This window comes from Choloepus didactylus, chromosome 4, assembly GCF_015220235.1.
Source record: "Choloepus didactylus isolate mChoDid1 chromosome 4, mChoDid1.pri, whole genome shotgun sequence".
Classification (NCBI taxonomy): domain Eukaryota; kingdom Metazoa; phylum Chordata; class Mammalia; order Pilosa; family Megalonychidae; genus Choloepus; species Choloepus didactylus.
The window spans coordinates 54,923,686-54,941,791 of NC_051310.1; the positions used below are offsets into that span (position 1 = coordinate 54,923,686).

Sequence of the window (18,106 nt, forward strand, 5' to 3'; positions counted from 1 at the left end):
CGGCTGTTACCCCGGGTAAAGTTTCCTGGGCCTGGCTTTACGACACTTCCCTGCCTGCCGGCTGCCGGGCCGAGGGAAAGGGGCGTGGAGGGAGATGACCTGTGGAAAGGCGGGGACTAAGGTGTCTTTCACCAGCTTCGGGGGAGGCCACATGCTAATGAGGGGGGCTTTGGAGTCAACTGCCTCCAACCTGCTTGTTCTCGGCTCTGGGGCTCCGCCGCTTGCGGAGCTCTCCACACGGGGTCGGGCGCTCCCTGCAGCTAGCCAGCTGCCGGGAATCCCGCCCTCTCCGGTCGGGTTGACCCCGCCATTTACAAATCTCCTAAAAAAAAGCCTTGCCTCCGCTGCACAAAGTTTAACGTTTGACCTGACTGGGAGTAGGGGGATGGGGGGAAGAGGAGTAGAGATTGCCTGGGTCGCTTTGAAAAAGGAGCAAATCGGGGAAGCAGATGGCAAAGGAGAAACGATTAAAACCTTTGAGCTGTGAAAGTGTGGGAATGGCTTTTGAAACCTGATCGCTTGCCATGTGACTTCAGTTTAACCCATTTTCCCCCTTTTGCGTCAATAGAAGTGGGCAAGTAGTCTTCTCCCCTTCCTCCTTCCCACCCCACCCCTCGCCGAGGAAAATTGTAGGCAAAGGTGACTAATAGGTGCTGGGCAACTGCAAGCATACCTGGAGAAGGGTTAGAGCGAGATGGTGGAAGAGAATAATGACTAAGAAGCACATTCCTAAACTTGTGATGGGAATTGTGACAGGTTGGGAAGCACCGGTAGAGGTGACCTGATCCATTTTCCCAGTGGTTTCCTAGCAAAAGAAACTGAACTGCAGCACACACTTGAGCGTGTGCCTCTGCTCTTTCTTCTCTAGTTCATAACTAATGGTTTTCAGCAGGTCTAAATTGAGAAGCAACAGGTAGTGTAACTCACACACTGAACAAGGGAAGTTTTTGGGTTTTTTTTTTTTTAAAGAAACTTTAAAAAACTGATATGTCAAACTGGTCAAGTCTGCAGCAGGTGGATGCTTTCAGGGATATAATTCTGACTCATGGTGTTTGCAAGTTTTTTACCATAATCTAAACTCGGTAAAAAGTGGGATACATTGTAGCTTGACTGTTAGACTTAATTGTTAGGGTCCTTGTCACTAAATGATGTTAAAAGACTATCACTTTCCATCTAGAAACTCAACCTATAATGATTAATAATAAATAATAATAGTAAACATTTATTACCAGTGTGTGTTTTATGTGTATTTACAAACTCATTTATAGGTTTTTATCCAGTAGAAATACTGACAATTGCTCACAATTAGGCTTGTAGAAGCTCGTTTATTTCAGCCTTGTCTGTAATAGGAAAAACATAATCCCAAACCACCTAAATGTCTATCAGTACAGGAATGGTTAAATAAATGTATGACACATACATACTATAGAGTATTACTATGTTAATTATGTTATAATTTAAAAGATTGAAATAGATACATATTAGTACTCTCTCAGTTACTATAACTGCATTGCAAATTGCCCCCAAATTTTAATGGTGTAAAACAACCATTTATTGTGCTCATAGATTCTGTGTGTTAGAAATTCAGACATGGCATAGCAGGGATGGTATTTCTCTGCTCCAGTATGTGCAGGGCCTCAACTGAAGACTCAGAGGCTGAGGACTGCAATCAGCTGAAAACTTTTCACTCTCAAATTGGTGATTGATGCTGGCTGTAGACTAGAGACCTCAATTCTATTTCATGTGGACCACACTATGTTGTCTCTTTCTGTGAACTGGTTTGGGCTTCCTCACAGCTTGGTGGCTAGGTTCCAAAGGTGAGAATCCAAACTGAGAGCCAGGCAGAAGCATCTCACCTTTTATAACCTAGCCTTAGAAGTCATGCAGTGTCACTTCTGCTGCATTCTCTTTATCCAGCCTGGATAAAGTCTCAAATAGTTTCAAGACACGGGGAAATAGACCCTACCTCTTAATGGGGAGTGGCAAAGTTCTCAAAGAGTATGTGAGACCAGAAATATTGCTGTTACCATAATTGGAAAATACAACTTGACTCAGGTACTTACATTAAAAGGCCTCCTAAAAATGTTAAGGGAGTGGGGAGATAAATAAGATAGTATTATATACTAAGTAGAGCATGATCCCATTTAGGTTTTTTTCAAAGCACAAATCCACTCGTTCACTTTAGAACATAAACTCCTCCTAGATAAGATGTGACTCCACAGGAATGAATGAGTGGCAACAAGTCTTGATGTTCTTTCCTTCTTTCCATATTGTAACATAGCATTCACCTTTCTCACATTGAAGGACTAATTTGATGTTGTCTCTAAGTTATTTTCAGAAAGTTGAGGGTTATAAGGTTCTCCTGAGGTCAAGGACTGAGTCTTATTCTCTTTGTAGTCCCATATGTATCTAACTCACAAAAAGAGATTCATTAATTTTTTTATTTGTATTTTTATTTTTTATTCTTTTACTGAATGAAGCCATTATCTTATTTATCACTCTGGGATGTTTATAATTATGAAGTGAATTCAGGCCTCCTTGTTAATTAATGAACTAGTAAGATTTCTGATCACTGAGATCCTATTGCTTCCTTTTATATCCCTGTATCCCAATAATTGCCTTCAAAGTCAGTTGACTTCTCTAAGAAATCTGTCCTTATATTTATGAAATCTTTTCTTTTTTACTCATGTTTACTTGATATGATGGTTGCATTATATGGGGCATAGAAATATAATTATCTTACCCTAATGCTTTAGGCATATTTGCCTATTATGAGTTACCTGGTGGATTTATAAGATTGATACCTCATATATATTTTTCTCAGAAAATACGACTTTCTCCTTGAGCAATGACCCCATAGGAAAGAATGGTCTCAGGGGATGGGAAGTATAACCAGTTAGACCCTTCCTATTGGATAATTGGTATTTTCATCACTTTTTTAATACCCCATGATGCAACCATCACTTTTTTGCTATTGTCTTTGTTCTTTTTTTGAACAAAAGGACACACATTTTTTAAAAGAAAGATTCCTCATTAAGTCTATTAAAATAATCAACAGCAGTTTCAAAACAACAGCCTAAAGCAATTTCCTGACATTAGCTTGAAAGGAGAAAAACTCCTTTCTAATTCTTTTCACACAGCCTGACATTTTCTTCTTATTGGATGGGTTTGGAGGAAAAATCTAGCTGTGTATCCACACAAAAGGTAGCTGTGGGAATGAAGACATTAACAATGAAAAGATGCTTTAAGTTGTCTTAACGCAGCGAGAAGACATTGTTAGGTGCCATAAGCTCACACACTGAATAACTGAAATATTTGTGTAGTTTTATTTTACATGCCATGTTGTTCTTAATCCTACTAATCCTTCTATTATCCATAAAGCTCTGGATATGAGTATCCTTAACTTTGTTTCCTCCTGGATGAAAGAAAGGGCATACATCAAATTTGAGGGCCATGGAATTTAATCAAAGGATGAATACTAGTATATTGTTTTACAACCTGTAATCCTAGGACACTGTGTGATTCCCAGGTGAAGTACCTTAATTAACAATTTGACTCTTCCCTTTGAATTTGGGGAGGTGGGCGACTATCTGTTCTTTAACCATTTTTCCTATGGAACAAATGGTTGGAATCCCCACTTGTAGGCACAGATTTTGTTTGTAGAACTGAAGCTTCGGGAGAGTATAAGGAGCTATATACCTATACAGGCTATGATCAAATTGTCTCATTTCTGTTACTTTCAACCTCATACTCACTTCTTTACTCTTGGGAGATGTGGACAGGCTGATTCTCATATCTATACCTGGACTAATAAGAAGCACTGGAGAGAATAATACATGTCTACATATTAAAGCCACTGATCTGCAATTTAGCTATGCCCTCAGCTGTCTGTATTCCAGAATTCTTTTACCTCTACCTCACTCAGCTTCACCCAATAATGACTATCCTCAACTACTAGTTTCACACTGTCCTTCTCAGCAGGTGACCCTATCTCCATTTCACTATGAAAAATGAGCATTTCACTACAAAAAATTTCACTACGAAAAATAGGACACTCCCTCAACTTCCATCTCCATGCTTATAAATTCATCTTTATGGGAACTTACTTTTACCTCCTTTCTCCCTGTCTTAGAGGGTGGGAAATGGCACTGTTCTTCAGGATCAGTGTCTCCCTCCACCTGTGAGCTTGATCCCATCTCCTTCAGTCTCCTGGACCTAGTTCTATCATTGTTTCTCTCTTCTGAGTGTTCCATGCTATCTTTGCTAGCTGCTGCCTCAAAATTTATGTATGTGCTCCTGCTTGAGACTTCACTGTCATCCTCTCTCCCTCTCCTTTCATCACAGACTGCTGATCTGCAAGAGGTACCCCACTCCACAGTCTCTACTCAGGTTCAGCTTCACTCCTCAACCAAAGTGCTGACTTCTACCTCAGCCACAGACACTCACTGCTCTGGCAAAAGTCACCTGCTGGGTCTCAACTGCCAGACCCTTTTCAGTTCTCATGTCACTTTATTCATCTGTGATATCTGATCCTGCCATATGCTTTCAGAAACTCTTCCCTTGGTTTCTGTCATATCACTCTCCACTGCCCTCCTTCTCTGGACATTCCTGATCAGTTTTCTTAATAGTAGTGTATAATAATAGTAGCTTGTATGAAGCAATAGTCCATTTAATCTTCGCAATAATCCTATGAAGTATGCAGAATGAATTAGTGGTTAGGAGCCAGACCAGAATTGGGCCACCTGCCTATTCCTGAGCCAATCACTGGAAAGAGGTTGGTTTATCCTTAGATCAGTTAGGCCTATAGCAGGCCAAGGGTGAGGTCAGCCTCTCCTGAAGTATGTGGCTAGGGGATGAAGAAGTGTCTGTAATAAAATTGGGGTTCAGATTCTGGTTCTGCCACTTACTAGCTGTGTGGTCTTCAATAAGTTAATTAATATCTTAGGGCCTCAGATTCCTCATATTAAATGTGGAAAAGAGTGTGTGCCTTATAGGATTTGGAAGGGATAAATGAATTAATACACTTAAGTACACTGCTTAAGCCAGAACAGAGCACATAGTAAGCCCTCAGTAAATGTTAGCCAGTGTCCCATCCCGCCCACCCATCCTCAACATTGCAGCCACTGCCGTCCTTGTAAAATACCCATGATTGTGTCAGTTTCCTGCTTAAACCTCTTGCTGGTTCCCCTTTGCCTAACAATCAAATCCAAAGATCCAGGAGACTGAAGGAGATGGGATCAAGCTCACAGGTGGAGAGAGACATTGATCCTGAAGAACAGTGCCATTTCCCACCCTCTGAGACAGGGAGAAAGGAGGTAAAAGTAAGTTCACATATAGGTGAATTTATAAGCATGGAGGTGGAAGTTGAGGGAGTGTTAGGGTACTTTGGTCACAAATAACAGAAGCCAATACAATATGGTTTCTTAAAAATAAGGAAATATATTAGCTCATGTAAGAGGCAGTCAGAGGCAGGGTGAAGTTCAAGATTGGTTGGGTTCAGTGGTATCAGCGAGAACACAGGTTTTTTCTGTCTCTCTCTTCTGCCATTCATGAAGTCAGCCCCATTCAAGGTTGGTTTCCTCTTATACTTATAACAGGTTGCCACAAGTGTTTGGGACTATGTGCTTCTTCATTCATGCCCAGTGGAAGAAAGAGAGGTTTTCCGTAACTCTCAGAAAGAATTAATTTCCCAGGAGCATCCAGCAAATGTCCCTTGGTGTCTCCTTGACCAGAATTGGCCATATGCTATTCAAGAAACAATCACTGGAAATGGGACTAAGTTTACCCTTATATCAATCAGGGTCACTTTGAACTAAGGGTCAGGTAAGCTTTCTTTGGGTATGTGTGGAGAAGAGGTGTATACTAATCAAAATTGGGTTTCTGTTAGAAAGAAGAAATCTACGTTTGCTCCATAAACAAGGCCTTCTTGCTCACCTTCCCTTGAAGTACCAGTTATTTCTTGACCATCACAACTTCAACTCAAAGCATTTGATTAATGATTATTATGTATATAAACAAATGAACCATGAACTGAGTGAACTTTTTACAGTTTTCAAAATGTATGAGATGGTTTCTGGCCTCAAGCCTGTGCTCATGCTATTACCGTATTACCGGTCCTGGAATCACCTTTCCACCCCCAACTTTCCCTCTCTCTCTCTCTCTCCCCGCCTCCCCCTCCCTTCTTCCTTCCCCTCCCCCCCATCCTCCCCCTTCATACACACACACACACACACACACACACACACACACACGTGCACACACACACACCCCCACACACACCTCCCCACCACTTGCAGAACTGATATTTCCCTCTTCTATGTATACTCTGATCCACTGTGACAAGCAAATCATGTCTTTGCTTGTCTGTGGCTTCTAGAATAGGCATCTTTTAAGAGTAGGAACTATGTTTTATTCCTCTTTTTACCCCTGGTACAATATATGCATAATACATTTTCTGAACATATGAGTAAAAGATCAACCTGTTCTACACCTTTTCACAAATGTAGAGCTCCTCTCTTGGTGTGCCTTTTAGGCAAGCTTATTTATATAGGACTTCTCTTATCACATATGTGATATACTGTGGTCTTAAAATTATTTTAATTAAAACCTTCACTTACTAATGCATTTTTTATTATTAAAATGAGCATTTTTAGGCAATGTGTTCAATGACAACACGATAGTCTACATATACTGTGGTTAACTGAATTGTTTGGGCATTAATTAGGTCACCTCAGTCTACACAAAATGTTTTAGGGGAGAGACTTTTTTTGATCATTGTGGGGACTGAGCTGGTGAAACCAGTCCAGGGAAGGCAGGGAAATTTGTAAACTTTCTTTGAATATTGCATTAAAACACAAACTGTGTGAAACGAAAGGCATATTTTAGTACTTCTGTTCTGAATGAGCAAATATAGACACAATAAAGACATTAAAAAGTAGATTTAGAAAGCACAAAATGTATGGAATGCTAAGAATGGTGCCTCAGTGCTTTTTGATATGTTTTGAGAAAACTATGCATTGGAGTGTGCAGGGTTCTATCCATAATATATTTTGATTTGCTACTCACCTTAATAGGTGGACCAAAGCATAAAACCTAAAATGTAACCAAGGTAAGGAAATAAGAAGGATACAGTAGCTAAGACATTTGTTATATTCTACTCATACACAATAATGGAAGTCTCTAAATCTATAAACACACAGCTGCTTCTCAGAGTTCCCACAAGAGAAACCTTTGAAGTTCAGGGAGTGGCTAATGGTTCCTTTGATCTTCTTAGTATTTTGCACTTCAGGGAGCTTTGGAGGAGGGCAGTCTTGCTTATCACTGGACCTATTGTTAAGCAAAAGAAAGAGCAACGTCCTAGATCTATTGAGATAGGTGGTGCAGGTGAAGGACTTTCCCAGACTAGCTGTTTGAACTGCTACTCAGGGCCTAACTATTTGGAGTGGCAATTCTGAGGCACAGTGCAGGTAAGCAATCCTCCCTCTTAAATCCACTTCAAGGAACTCTACAGTTGGTTAATTGCCTCTAGCCTATCTTTTAGTCTTAAAACAATTTTTGAAATAACTACCTACTTATAAAGGGATTAATCAAATTATAAAGATCCTTTTGATAACTCTTAATATTTTAATAAAAGTAATACATGCTCATTCAGGGAAGCACTGAAAAGTGTAAGGAGTAAAAGTATTTGACACATGGATGACCCTCAGAGATAATCACAATATATATTTCAATACATTTCTTTCCTGTCTTTCTGTTATGTAAATATATAATATGTTCATTTTTTATCCTGTTTACAAACACTTTATTCAGTCCATTCTAGTGGGCAAGTTTCCAGCTAAATACACAGATACAAGCGAGGTCTTCCTGGGTTAATGAGGGAGCCACTGGATTACAAGGGACTGAGCACTGAGGCCAAGGAGAGAGCTCCGAGGTCTCAGGGTCAGATCTGACCAGAGAGTCTGTGCTGAGGTTTTGGCTAATGTCCCGATGCTGACAGCCGTTTTCGCACAGTTGGACATACTACAAGTTATGTCTCCAACAATCATTTCAGTAACATTAGGGGATCAGATACTAAAGAAACAGAACCAGAGTCCAGGTGCATTTCAGCTGTTTTTCCTTTGTAAGTCAAGTTATAGCAAGTGATCAGGAATCTTAGAACATTCCAGTAACAATGGCCATGAGGTGGGGAAGCCTCTGTGTTTCTCCCTTAGTGTCCCCTGACCTGTTTTCATTTGTACCTGGACTCTGATCTTTAAGCCACAAGCCCTGATGTTGAAAGTCTCACAGTATTCAAAAGTCCCTCAGATGACAATAGTTCTTTCCAAGTAGCATCCCATGCATACAGGTTGTGACATCAAAGAAAGGAAGTGTCTCTGGTTAGCTATCCTCTGTGAAAAGAGTCATCCAGCCCTGACCATTGCCTAACTGGAAGCATAATTTAGAAGACTGATTTAGGAAGTGGACTATGGAGTAAAAATAGGAAACACACTCCAAAACTCTGTAGTCTATGAGGATCGGGCCAGATAATGATCAAATTCACAAGTGGTCTTGCTTAAAGCCTACAAATTGTTTCTCACGTAATTTTTAGAAACATATTGGAGTCCACAGCAGAAAACCTGCAAATTATTGGGTAAAACTGTTTATCTGTAGGTGTAAGATGCTCAGAGTCTAGCTCAAACCTGCCCTAGCCCCAGGGAAAATGCTGAATTGGAAAGGGAGCAGCACCACCTACAGCATTTCACAGGCAAGAAAGGCCTGCCAGGATGTAGAAAGTTCACACGCAATATTACAAGTTTAATTTTGAAGGGCCCCTTGAGCTACATTTGGCACTTTTCTGAATTTATCTGTCAGTAACAGACTTAAAGGACATTTTGCTAGGATTTAACTTTTTGGCAAAATAGAAACTTTGGTCTAAGCCATAGTTCCATAAAAATGATATTTTTAAAGGGGTTATTAAGTCTGATGAAAGTAACATTTTTAGAAAGTGATACATAACAATAACAAGAAAGTAAACATCTTCATATGTAAAGCAAGAGCAAAAAGTCTTTACCAGCATATTATTTTACACACAATGAATGAATTAGTGGTGCCTGCAAACAGTAGCAGGTTTTCTTACAGGGAATCAGAAAAATATCAAAATAAGGCAAAGACTCAGCCCTTATTCTCACAGAGCCTGCAGTCTAGGTGAGGAGAAGGACAATTAGGCAAGAGACTTTAATCACATATAGAAAGGGCTATGGTAGAGAAAGAGGTGATTACGATGGGAGCACATAGCAGGGGCAGCTAAGGTTTCCCAAAGAAAGCGATATTTAAGCAAAGATTTTAAGGGTAAAAAGGAGTGAGCTGAATGAAGGAGACAGAAATGGGTCTGTTCCAATCTGAGAGAACACCAGAGGCAAAGGCTGGAGAACATCAATTGCCTAGAAGGTAGGGGTGAGGGAGCCCTGGTAAAGAGAAGGAGGCTGGGTAAGCAGACCCAGATCACAAAAACCATAAGGAGTTTAGATTTTATCCCAAGGGGCACTGGGAAGCTGTTTAAGGTTTGCTTTTTGAGAAGATCGCTGTCACTGCAGCCTGGAAAATGGAAGGGAAGACCAGCTCTTTAGCTACAATACAGCAGGAATCCTACATGATGGCTGGAGGTGGAATTTTGTCATCATCCTTCTTGTCATTGGGCCATTCATTACATTTTACTTCTAATCCCATTCAAACAGCCTATCATCTATTAAGCATGTAAACAATGGTTGTTACTTTGTTTTTCCTTTGATGTGTTTGGAAAAGGAATCCATCACATAACTATTCTTCTCTCTTGCAAAGAATACAGTTTTGAAAGGGGAAGTATCCATCGTAAGAAATTTTCCCCACTCCTTCAGTGGCCTAGGGACCTCTCCACTTTCCTATGCTCTTTCAACTGGGATGCTGTATCCTGAGCTGCTTGCTGAAGTCTTGGTTTTCTTTAGCAAAGCTTTCTGAGCTTGTTCTGCCCACAGAATTCTTGAACTGCATAAGCAGGGGCAGTACCACGATTCTGCTGATATTAGGAGCATGGGAATTTCCTTCATTGTAGCAGTAACACGTGTTCACCATAAAAAATGTGGAAAATACAGATAGTGCAAAATAGAGAAAAAAACACACCATACTGCTACCTCCAAATGGCAACCACTGTTAATACTTGGAGGCATTTCGTTTTAGTGTTTATGTATAGTTTTGAGAGGATTGCTTTAGATCATTATGATACACAAATACATATTTATTTATATCCTCTTTTTCTTAACATCATAACAAAGAAAAAGTTCATTTTATTTTAGATATTACATTAAAATGTTAATCCTTGCAAAAGATTTTATTGTGTGATTGGAAAGCAATATAATTTAACACATGCCAGTGTTTAGGTTGTTACTGATATTTGCATTACAAGTAATGCTCCGAGGAGCAGTTTGGGCATAAATACTTTTGGGTGCTTAGGATTGTGCCCTTAAGATAAATTCCTAGAAACAAACCTAATGATCCTCTTTTAAGGCTCTTAATACATTATGCTAATTTGATTTACGAAAAGGTGTGTACCAAATTTACATTTCTACCAGCAACATATGAGAGTTCCTGTTTTAATTCGGCAGGATTAAAGAAAAATATTGCTAATTTAGTACACAGGAGATTTTTGTTTTCAAAATAATTAAGAATGCCAATAGTGTTTTTATTCACCCACAGTAACTAAGCAATCGAAATGGAGAAACTGACAGCATGTATATTAAGTCAGATCTATACTAATAGACTAAATTGCTGCATCTTCTATAACTCGGTAATACGGGAAGTTAGTATCAGGGTTTTAGTATCTCTAGACATTATTCTAAATTTTTCCTTATGTATTTACTTCTACTTGACTCTGCTTTTTCTTAACTTTAGGCCATAATATTTCATAAATTAGTTCATATTTTAAAGGGATAGAGTTTACCACAAATCATAAATTAACATTAACTTCTGATGTATACAGTTTTGAATATCTGACTTTAAAAACTGCGAGCCATATTCTCAGGATAAAAGAAGCTCATTTAGTGAGTTAATTTTAGAAAAGTTAAAAGCTCAATATTAAACTGATTAAAAAAGAGTGATTTAACTAGAGAAAACACAAGAGGGCAATCTTGCACAATGACAAGATATATTTGCATAAGATAAAAGTGCAATATTTTTAATCAGCTGTAATTTTTTCAATAGAAATATTTAAGGCTTTGTCAGTATGCATGATCTTTTAATAAATGGTTATAGAAGGGTGACTTTGCAAGGAAACCTAGTGTCAACATCCCTATAATGAATTTTGCATGCATTTGAGTTAATTTTTTTAAACCTGGAAAGGAGTGAATCTATTTTCCATTCTACTACTACATACTGCCTGGTTTTCAGCTTATAGAAAGGCAAGGAAATAGATCTGATACAGAAGAGATGCCCAAATATTCTTCTACTGAAATCACTATAAATATTTTCCATAATGGAAATAGCTTAATTTTTTATTTGATTAGAAGTGTGTGATCCATAAATCTCAATGAAAGAGACTATTTTTGATGATCAAAAAATTAATATATTGCTAAAGAGAGAGAATGGTCTAATTATTTGATCAGGAAACATATGACCTTTTATATGCTTTAATTTCGTGGCATTTAAATGGAACTGTAGTTTCAGTTAACTCACTAGGCCCTAAAAGTTTAGGGCAGGAGAAAATCATAGGTTTAAATTTACTGCATGCATCTTTACCTGTGGCGATTCTAACAGATCTTGATTTAATCTACAAAGCCAACTCAGAGATAGCATCTCTGTAGCCTTGTTTCCCATTCCCCACCGCTCAAACTCATTTGAAATTTAGAGTGCCAAACAGCATTTTAAAAAAAGAAAGGGTGTTTTTAAACTCTCTTTTCTAAGCATACTGGTGGGAGCAAGCCTTACAAATTCTTATCTGGTGCTTAAAAAAGCAGTATAGCATAGTAGTTAAATATCTAGAGTTTGAATCCTCAGTTTCTGATACATGCGAGCTGTGTAACAGTTGGGCAACTTCTTAACCTCTCAGTGTCTTATTTTCTTTATTTGTAAAATGTGGTTATAATGGTACCCATCTCAACAGGCTTGTTGGGAGACTGAAATGAATATATAAATGATCAGAGCAATGTCTGGTACAAGGTAAACTTAATATAAGTATTTGCTGTTATTGTATGGGGGCCTAAGAAAATCTCTAATGGAAATAAGAACCCAGATACCAAAATATGAAATATGGGTGGGAACTCCATTGGACACACAGAAGAGGACCAGCAGGACCTAAAAGAAAAAAATTAATTCAGATTCTAACCATTTTTCAAGCCACGCTTGGCTAAGGATTTTCTTCAGTTACTAGGGAGAAGGAATTGAAAATTAAAAACAGCATCTTAATGAATGTTAATTAGAGTTTGTTGCAAGAGGCTTTCTCATGTCAACCATGTAGAAATCTATACCTGCTTCTTCCTCCACTATGCATACTTAGTCAATGTGAACTTCCCTTGTTTAATCATCATAACATTATTGAGAGAATTAATTTATCCAAACATATGAGGAAAGACTTAGTTTTTCAAGGTTTACAATTGGACCTTGTTCTTTATTTAGTTGACTTAGATATCTAGAAACTGCTGAGTGGTTCTGTGTTCAGTTCAACCCTCGTACGGAGCACGATTCTCTGGAAACTTGCTTTCTAGAAGCTCAGAATTTTCCAAACCATCCGTTTCTGGTTTCTTTGTGCCCAGAAGTTCAGCTTATCCCTTTCCTCTTGCATTTTACTATAAGCTGTAAGGAGAAAACAGGCTGCACGTTCCGCACTTAGTTTGGAAATCTCCTCATCTAAATATCCAAGTTCATTGCTTCCAAGTTCTGCTTTCCATCCAGCATCAGAATTCAATTTTGCCAAGTTCTCTGCCATTTTAAAGCAAGGATCACCTTTCCTCCAGTTCCAAGAACACAGTCATCATTTCCTTCTAAGGCCTCATCAGAATTATCTTTAGAATCCATGTTTCTATCAACAATCTCTTCAAAGCAATCTAGGCATTTTCTATCAAGCACCTCAAAATTCTTGCAGCCTCTACCCATTACCCAATTCCAAAGCCATTTCCACATTTTTGGTATTTGCCAAAGCAGCACCCCACTCTCAGTACTAAGATCTGTTTTAGTTTCCTGAGCTGCTCAAGCAAATGCCAATGCAATGGTTCGATTTAAACAATGGAATTTATTTGCTTACAGTTTTGAGGCTAAAAGAAAGTCTAAATCAAGGCATCATAAAAGCAAAGCTTTCTCCCCAGACTGTGGTATACTGGGGCTGGCTGCCACTGATCTTGGGGCCCTTAGCTTGTCACATGATGTTCTGGTTTGAGAAAGCTGCCAAATGCAAAATACCGGAAGTGGACTGGCTTTTAACAATGGGTATTTATTAGGTTGCAAATTTATAGTTCTAAGACCATGAAACTGTCCAGAGTAAGGCATTAAGAGGTGGATTCCTTCTCTGAGGAAAGGCCAATGGCATCCGGGGTTCCTCTGTCACATGGGAAGGCACATGGCGACATCTGCTGGTCCTTCTTCTCCTGGGTTCTGGTTTCAAAATGACTTTCTCCAAAACATCTCTGGGCTTCTGCCTCTCTTAGCTTCTCTCTCTCACCTCCTATGTGTCCTTGCTTGTTTCTCCCAGGGTGTTTCTCTCTAAGCATCTGAAGATCTTCTCTTAGCTTCTCCGGGTCAAACTCTGGATTTCATCTCTTATCTTCTCTCCTGGTTCTGGTTTCAACGGCTGTCTCCAAAATGTCTCCGGGCATTTTCTCTCTAAACATCTCTCTGAGTTCTCTTCAAAATGTTTCTTTTATCCTCTCATAAAGATGCCAGTATACTAATTATGACCCACCTTGAATAGGCAAGGTCACATCTTCTTGGAAATAATCTAATTAAAAGATCCTACTCACAGTAAGTCTGCACCCATAAGATTGGATTAAAAGAACATAGTCTTTCCTGGAGTACACAACAGTTTCAAACTGGCACACATGGCAAGGCACATGGCAGCATTTCCAGGTCTCTCCCTTCTCTTTCAGGTTCAGTTTCTTGCCTCCAGTGAACCTTCTCTTTGTCTGAATTTCATTCCTCTTATAAAGGACTCCAGTAATAGGATTAAGACCCATCCTGATTGCACTAGGCTGCACTTTAACTGAAGAAACCTCATCAAAGGGTCCTACTTACAATGGGTTCACAATCAGAGGAATGGATTACATTTAAGAACATATTGCTCTGGGTACATACAGCTTCAAACCACCACAGCTTGTAAAACATGGATTCAAAAGAGATTATGATAGGTAGTGTTGTTGACAGGATAATAATTTTGTGTGACTCTATTGAGCTTTCATTCCTAGGATGTCAGGGTACCAACAGATGCTTTCCAGCTTTTCCTCTAGTTTTTTGACCCTTAGAGATGGCATGGTTTCATAGTGACCTCAAGAGAATGCCTGGAATAGGATGAGCTTCTCACAGAAACCGCAGGACTGAAAAAGGTCCTGTGAACAAAATTATGGGAAACATATGCCAAACCCTTTTCTTCAAGCACCTGCTTGGTCTTGTAGAAATATTTTAATCACCCCCTAAACATGCTTACTATGATACACATTGGAGGTCAGGGAGACCTGTTTTGATTTATAAGAAAAAAAAAACAATTAATGAGTTTCAGAATTAGCTAAGCCTCTTAGAGAGCTTGCTTTATGATTTTTAAGGATCTTAATACATCATTATTCTTCAATGAAAGGAAATTACTTACAAATATCTTTATTATTAAAAATTATAAAATAATATATCCTTATTTAAAAATCAAATAAGAAGAATAAAAGAACAAATGTTCAAGTTTCCAATTCTGCCCCATTGCTGACAATCTCTCTCCTCTGAAACAACCCGAGTTATCAATCCATATGTTATCCATCTACTGATACCTATTCATAAAATACATGATAATAAATAAATAGCATGATGATAATAAATAATAAAATAACATTTTATGTATAGAATAAGGACAACTTGCTCTTTCTAATTTATGTGTTAAAACATTAAGGAAAAATACATTATCCCTTATAAAACTTATGACATTTGATTTGTAAATATTGCCTCTTGTTTTTTATCCATGGAATAAGATAAATACAAAACATTGGAAAAGACCAAAATGGAAAAAAACCTTCTTGTTTCAAGAACAGTGTCTACCTGGTCTTTGTTGCTGCAAAAACTAACACAGTGCTTGGCACAAAATAAGTGCTCTATAAATGCTTGTTAAGTATAGTTGAATCTACTGTGCAGTATTGTCTTGAATTGTTAGCATTGGTGGCATGTGGTCCCAGGATGTGCATTCCAGACTGCAATTCATTGTTGCTACAATACACAAGCCAGTCTGTCTAAAAGAGACCACATGGTGAAGGCCAGGCTACCTCCATGCCTTAAGAGTTTGGGAATCCAAAGACAAGAATTGTGCACAGGTGGTTTCCTTCTCCCAGAGTCCCCAAATCCCTGGGTAGATATGACATTCTTCTGTGTCAGATTTCTAAAATACATGCATGGGTTTCACATAATCTCAGAATTCTAGATGGTTTTCATAAATGAGAATCTGGAAGGGCCTTTTAGAGCTGGTCGGAGCAGTCTTTCCAAATTTTAAGCAGAAAAGCAGTTGTTTTCTTTTGACAATGTGCTATAGCAGAGGCAGGATTGCCACATTTTGTGAATGTAGATTAAACACAAAAATTATTTAGAGATTTAGCTATATTTAATTATTTCATATTTTGCTATAAATCATTTATCTCTCCAATTTCATTGCTTAAAAATTAATATTTTTAAGTAGATTTCACAAAATATTATTTTAAAACTTATAAAAATGTACTAATTTAGCTTTTAAAAAGCAATTTCAGATCTGGGAAGAACTCGGTCTTGAGGCTCCCTCGTGCAGGCGACCCGGCCTCTCAGGTCTGCTTCGTCCCCTGCGCGCTCACGCCTCACCCTTTGCCTCCCTCGGAGGAGCTGCTGCCGCCGCCCCCGAAAAGGACTCAGAGAGGCCGCCGTCACCGCCACGCCTAAGAATAAAGGTAAAGGAGGTAAAAACAGACGTAGAGGTAAGAATGAAAATGAATCTGAAAAGAGAGACCTGGTGTTCAAAGAGGATGGACAAGAGTATGCTCAGGTAATCAAAATGTTGGGAAATGGACGATTAGAAGCAATGTGTTTTGATGGTGTAAAGAGGTTGTGTCACATCAGAGGGAAATTGAGAAAAAAAGGTTTGGATAAATACCTCAGACATTATATTGGTTGGTCTACGAGACTATCAGGATAACAAAGCTGAAGTAATTTTAAAATACAACGCAGATGAAGCTAGAAGTCTGAAGGCATATGGCGAGCTTCCAGAGCATGCTAAAATCAATGAAACAGATACTTTTGGTCCTGGTGATGATGATGAAATCCAGTTTGATGACATTGGGGATGATGATGAAGACATTGATGATATCTAAATTGAACTCAACATTTTACATTCCAGTTTTTCTGAGGATTGTTCTACATTTTGGATTTTGACCCCTAAAGAAGACTGAAATTTCATTAGCATGAGTGCAATTTGTTAAAGCAGACTGACTGGTTTGTTTTTCAGGTATTTGTGTTTCTTTAAAAACTGATAATGCTGAATTATCTTAAGTAAAATGCTAAACCCATTTTGTTCTTTTGATGTTTTGGAGCTTATGGGTAAAAGACCTACAATATCTGTTTAAAAAAAGAAGAAGAAAAAATGCATTACTGCCTTTCCTATGTTTGCCCTGCACTCATTGCGGATTATGATTGAGCCCTCCTTTTGACTATTCTGTTGAATGTGCAGAATCTTTCTGTCTATTCTAGTTTCCTAGAAGTTCTCTTGAAATTTTGATATAATTTAAAGGGGGCAGAAATCTCTATTTGAAGTCAAAATGAGGAGATCTGTTTTTCATATTTAAAAATCATTTGGCTGTTTTTATACAGTTTTTTTGTTTGTTTGTTTCTGTTTTTTGTTTTTTATTTTTTTTGAATCTTCATTTTGTTGAGATGTGTTCGCGTGCCACGCGGTCGTGCGGGACAGGTCGTGCATTCAATTGTTCGCGGTGTCATTGCATGGTTGTGTGTTCATCGCCTGGACTGGTCCCTGACACCTTCATTGGCGCGCACACAGAAGTGACAGGAGTGGTGGTTGGAGTGAAGGGGAGCAATTGAAGTGGAGGAGCGCACTGGGTGCCTTTGTTTGTTTTTTTCCTTCCCTTGTTTTTCTGCTCATCCGTCCATGGGCTGGACCGGGGGCGGGGGGGGGGGGAGTGTGGTCCTTGTGGCTTTCCCGGTCCCATTGTCGCCCCTCATGGGCTGCATTTTTGCACGGTTGTTTTCGGGATTCATGGGTTCTGGGTTGTAGTTTGATGGTTTCGGGTGTCTACCACAAGCTGCCCGGATTCATTGGAGCCTAGAGAGGGTTGCCTGGATTGTGCGTGGGAGTGCCCACCGGGGTTCTCGGCTCCTTTTGGAGTCTCTCTGCCACTGAAGCTTGTTTCATTTCCTTTCACATCCCCCTTTTGGTCAAGAAGATGTTCTCCGTCCCACGATGCCGGGTCTACATTCCTCCCAGGGAGTCATGTTCCACGCTGCCAGGGAGATTCGCTCCCCTGGGTGTCTGATCCTGCGTGGGGGGGAGGGCAGTGATTTCGCCTTTCGAGTTGACTTGGGTGGAGGGAGAGGGCCACATCTGAGTGACGGGGAGGCATTCGGGAGGAGGCTCTTGGGCGCAATTGTGGGGAGGCCTGGCCTCTCCTTTGCAGCAACAGTCTTCCCAAGGGTGGATCCTGTGGTGGAGAGCTCGGCCCATCGAACCACCGGTCCCTTATGTCTGTGGTCATGTTGGCGGGTTCGGGCAGGGGGTGGGGGTGGGGGGGCTCTGCATGTTTTTTCCCTTGTTTTTTGTTTTTTGTTGTTTTTTTGGATCAACTGTGTGAAAAATAAAAAGATAAAAAAAGAAATAATTAAAAAAGGACCATGCAGTGGAAGGGCATTTCGGGGAGACCATGGCAAGGGAGTAGGAAGGGGACAA

The 18,106-nt window shown here is 39.4% G+C and overlaps 1 pseudogene; it reads left to right on the forward strand.

Moving 5' to 3' along the window:
• The first annotated feature begins 5,231 nt into the window (after positions 1 to 5,231).
• On the forward strand, positions 5,232 to 16,577 carry LOC119532631 (annotated as a pseudogene).
• The last annotated feature ends 1,529 nt before the right edge of the window (positions 16,578 to 18,106 follow it).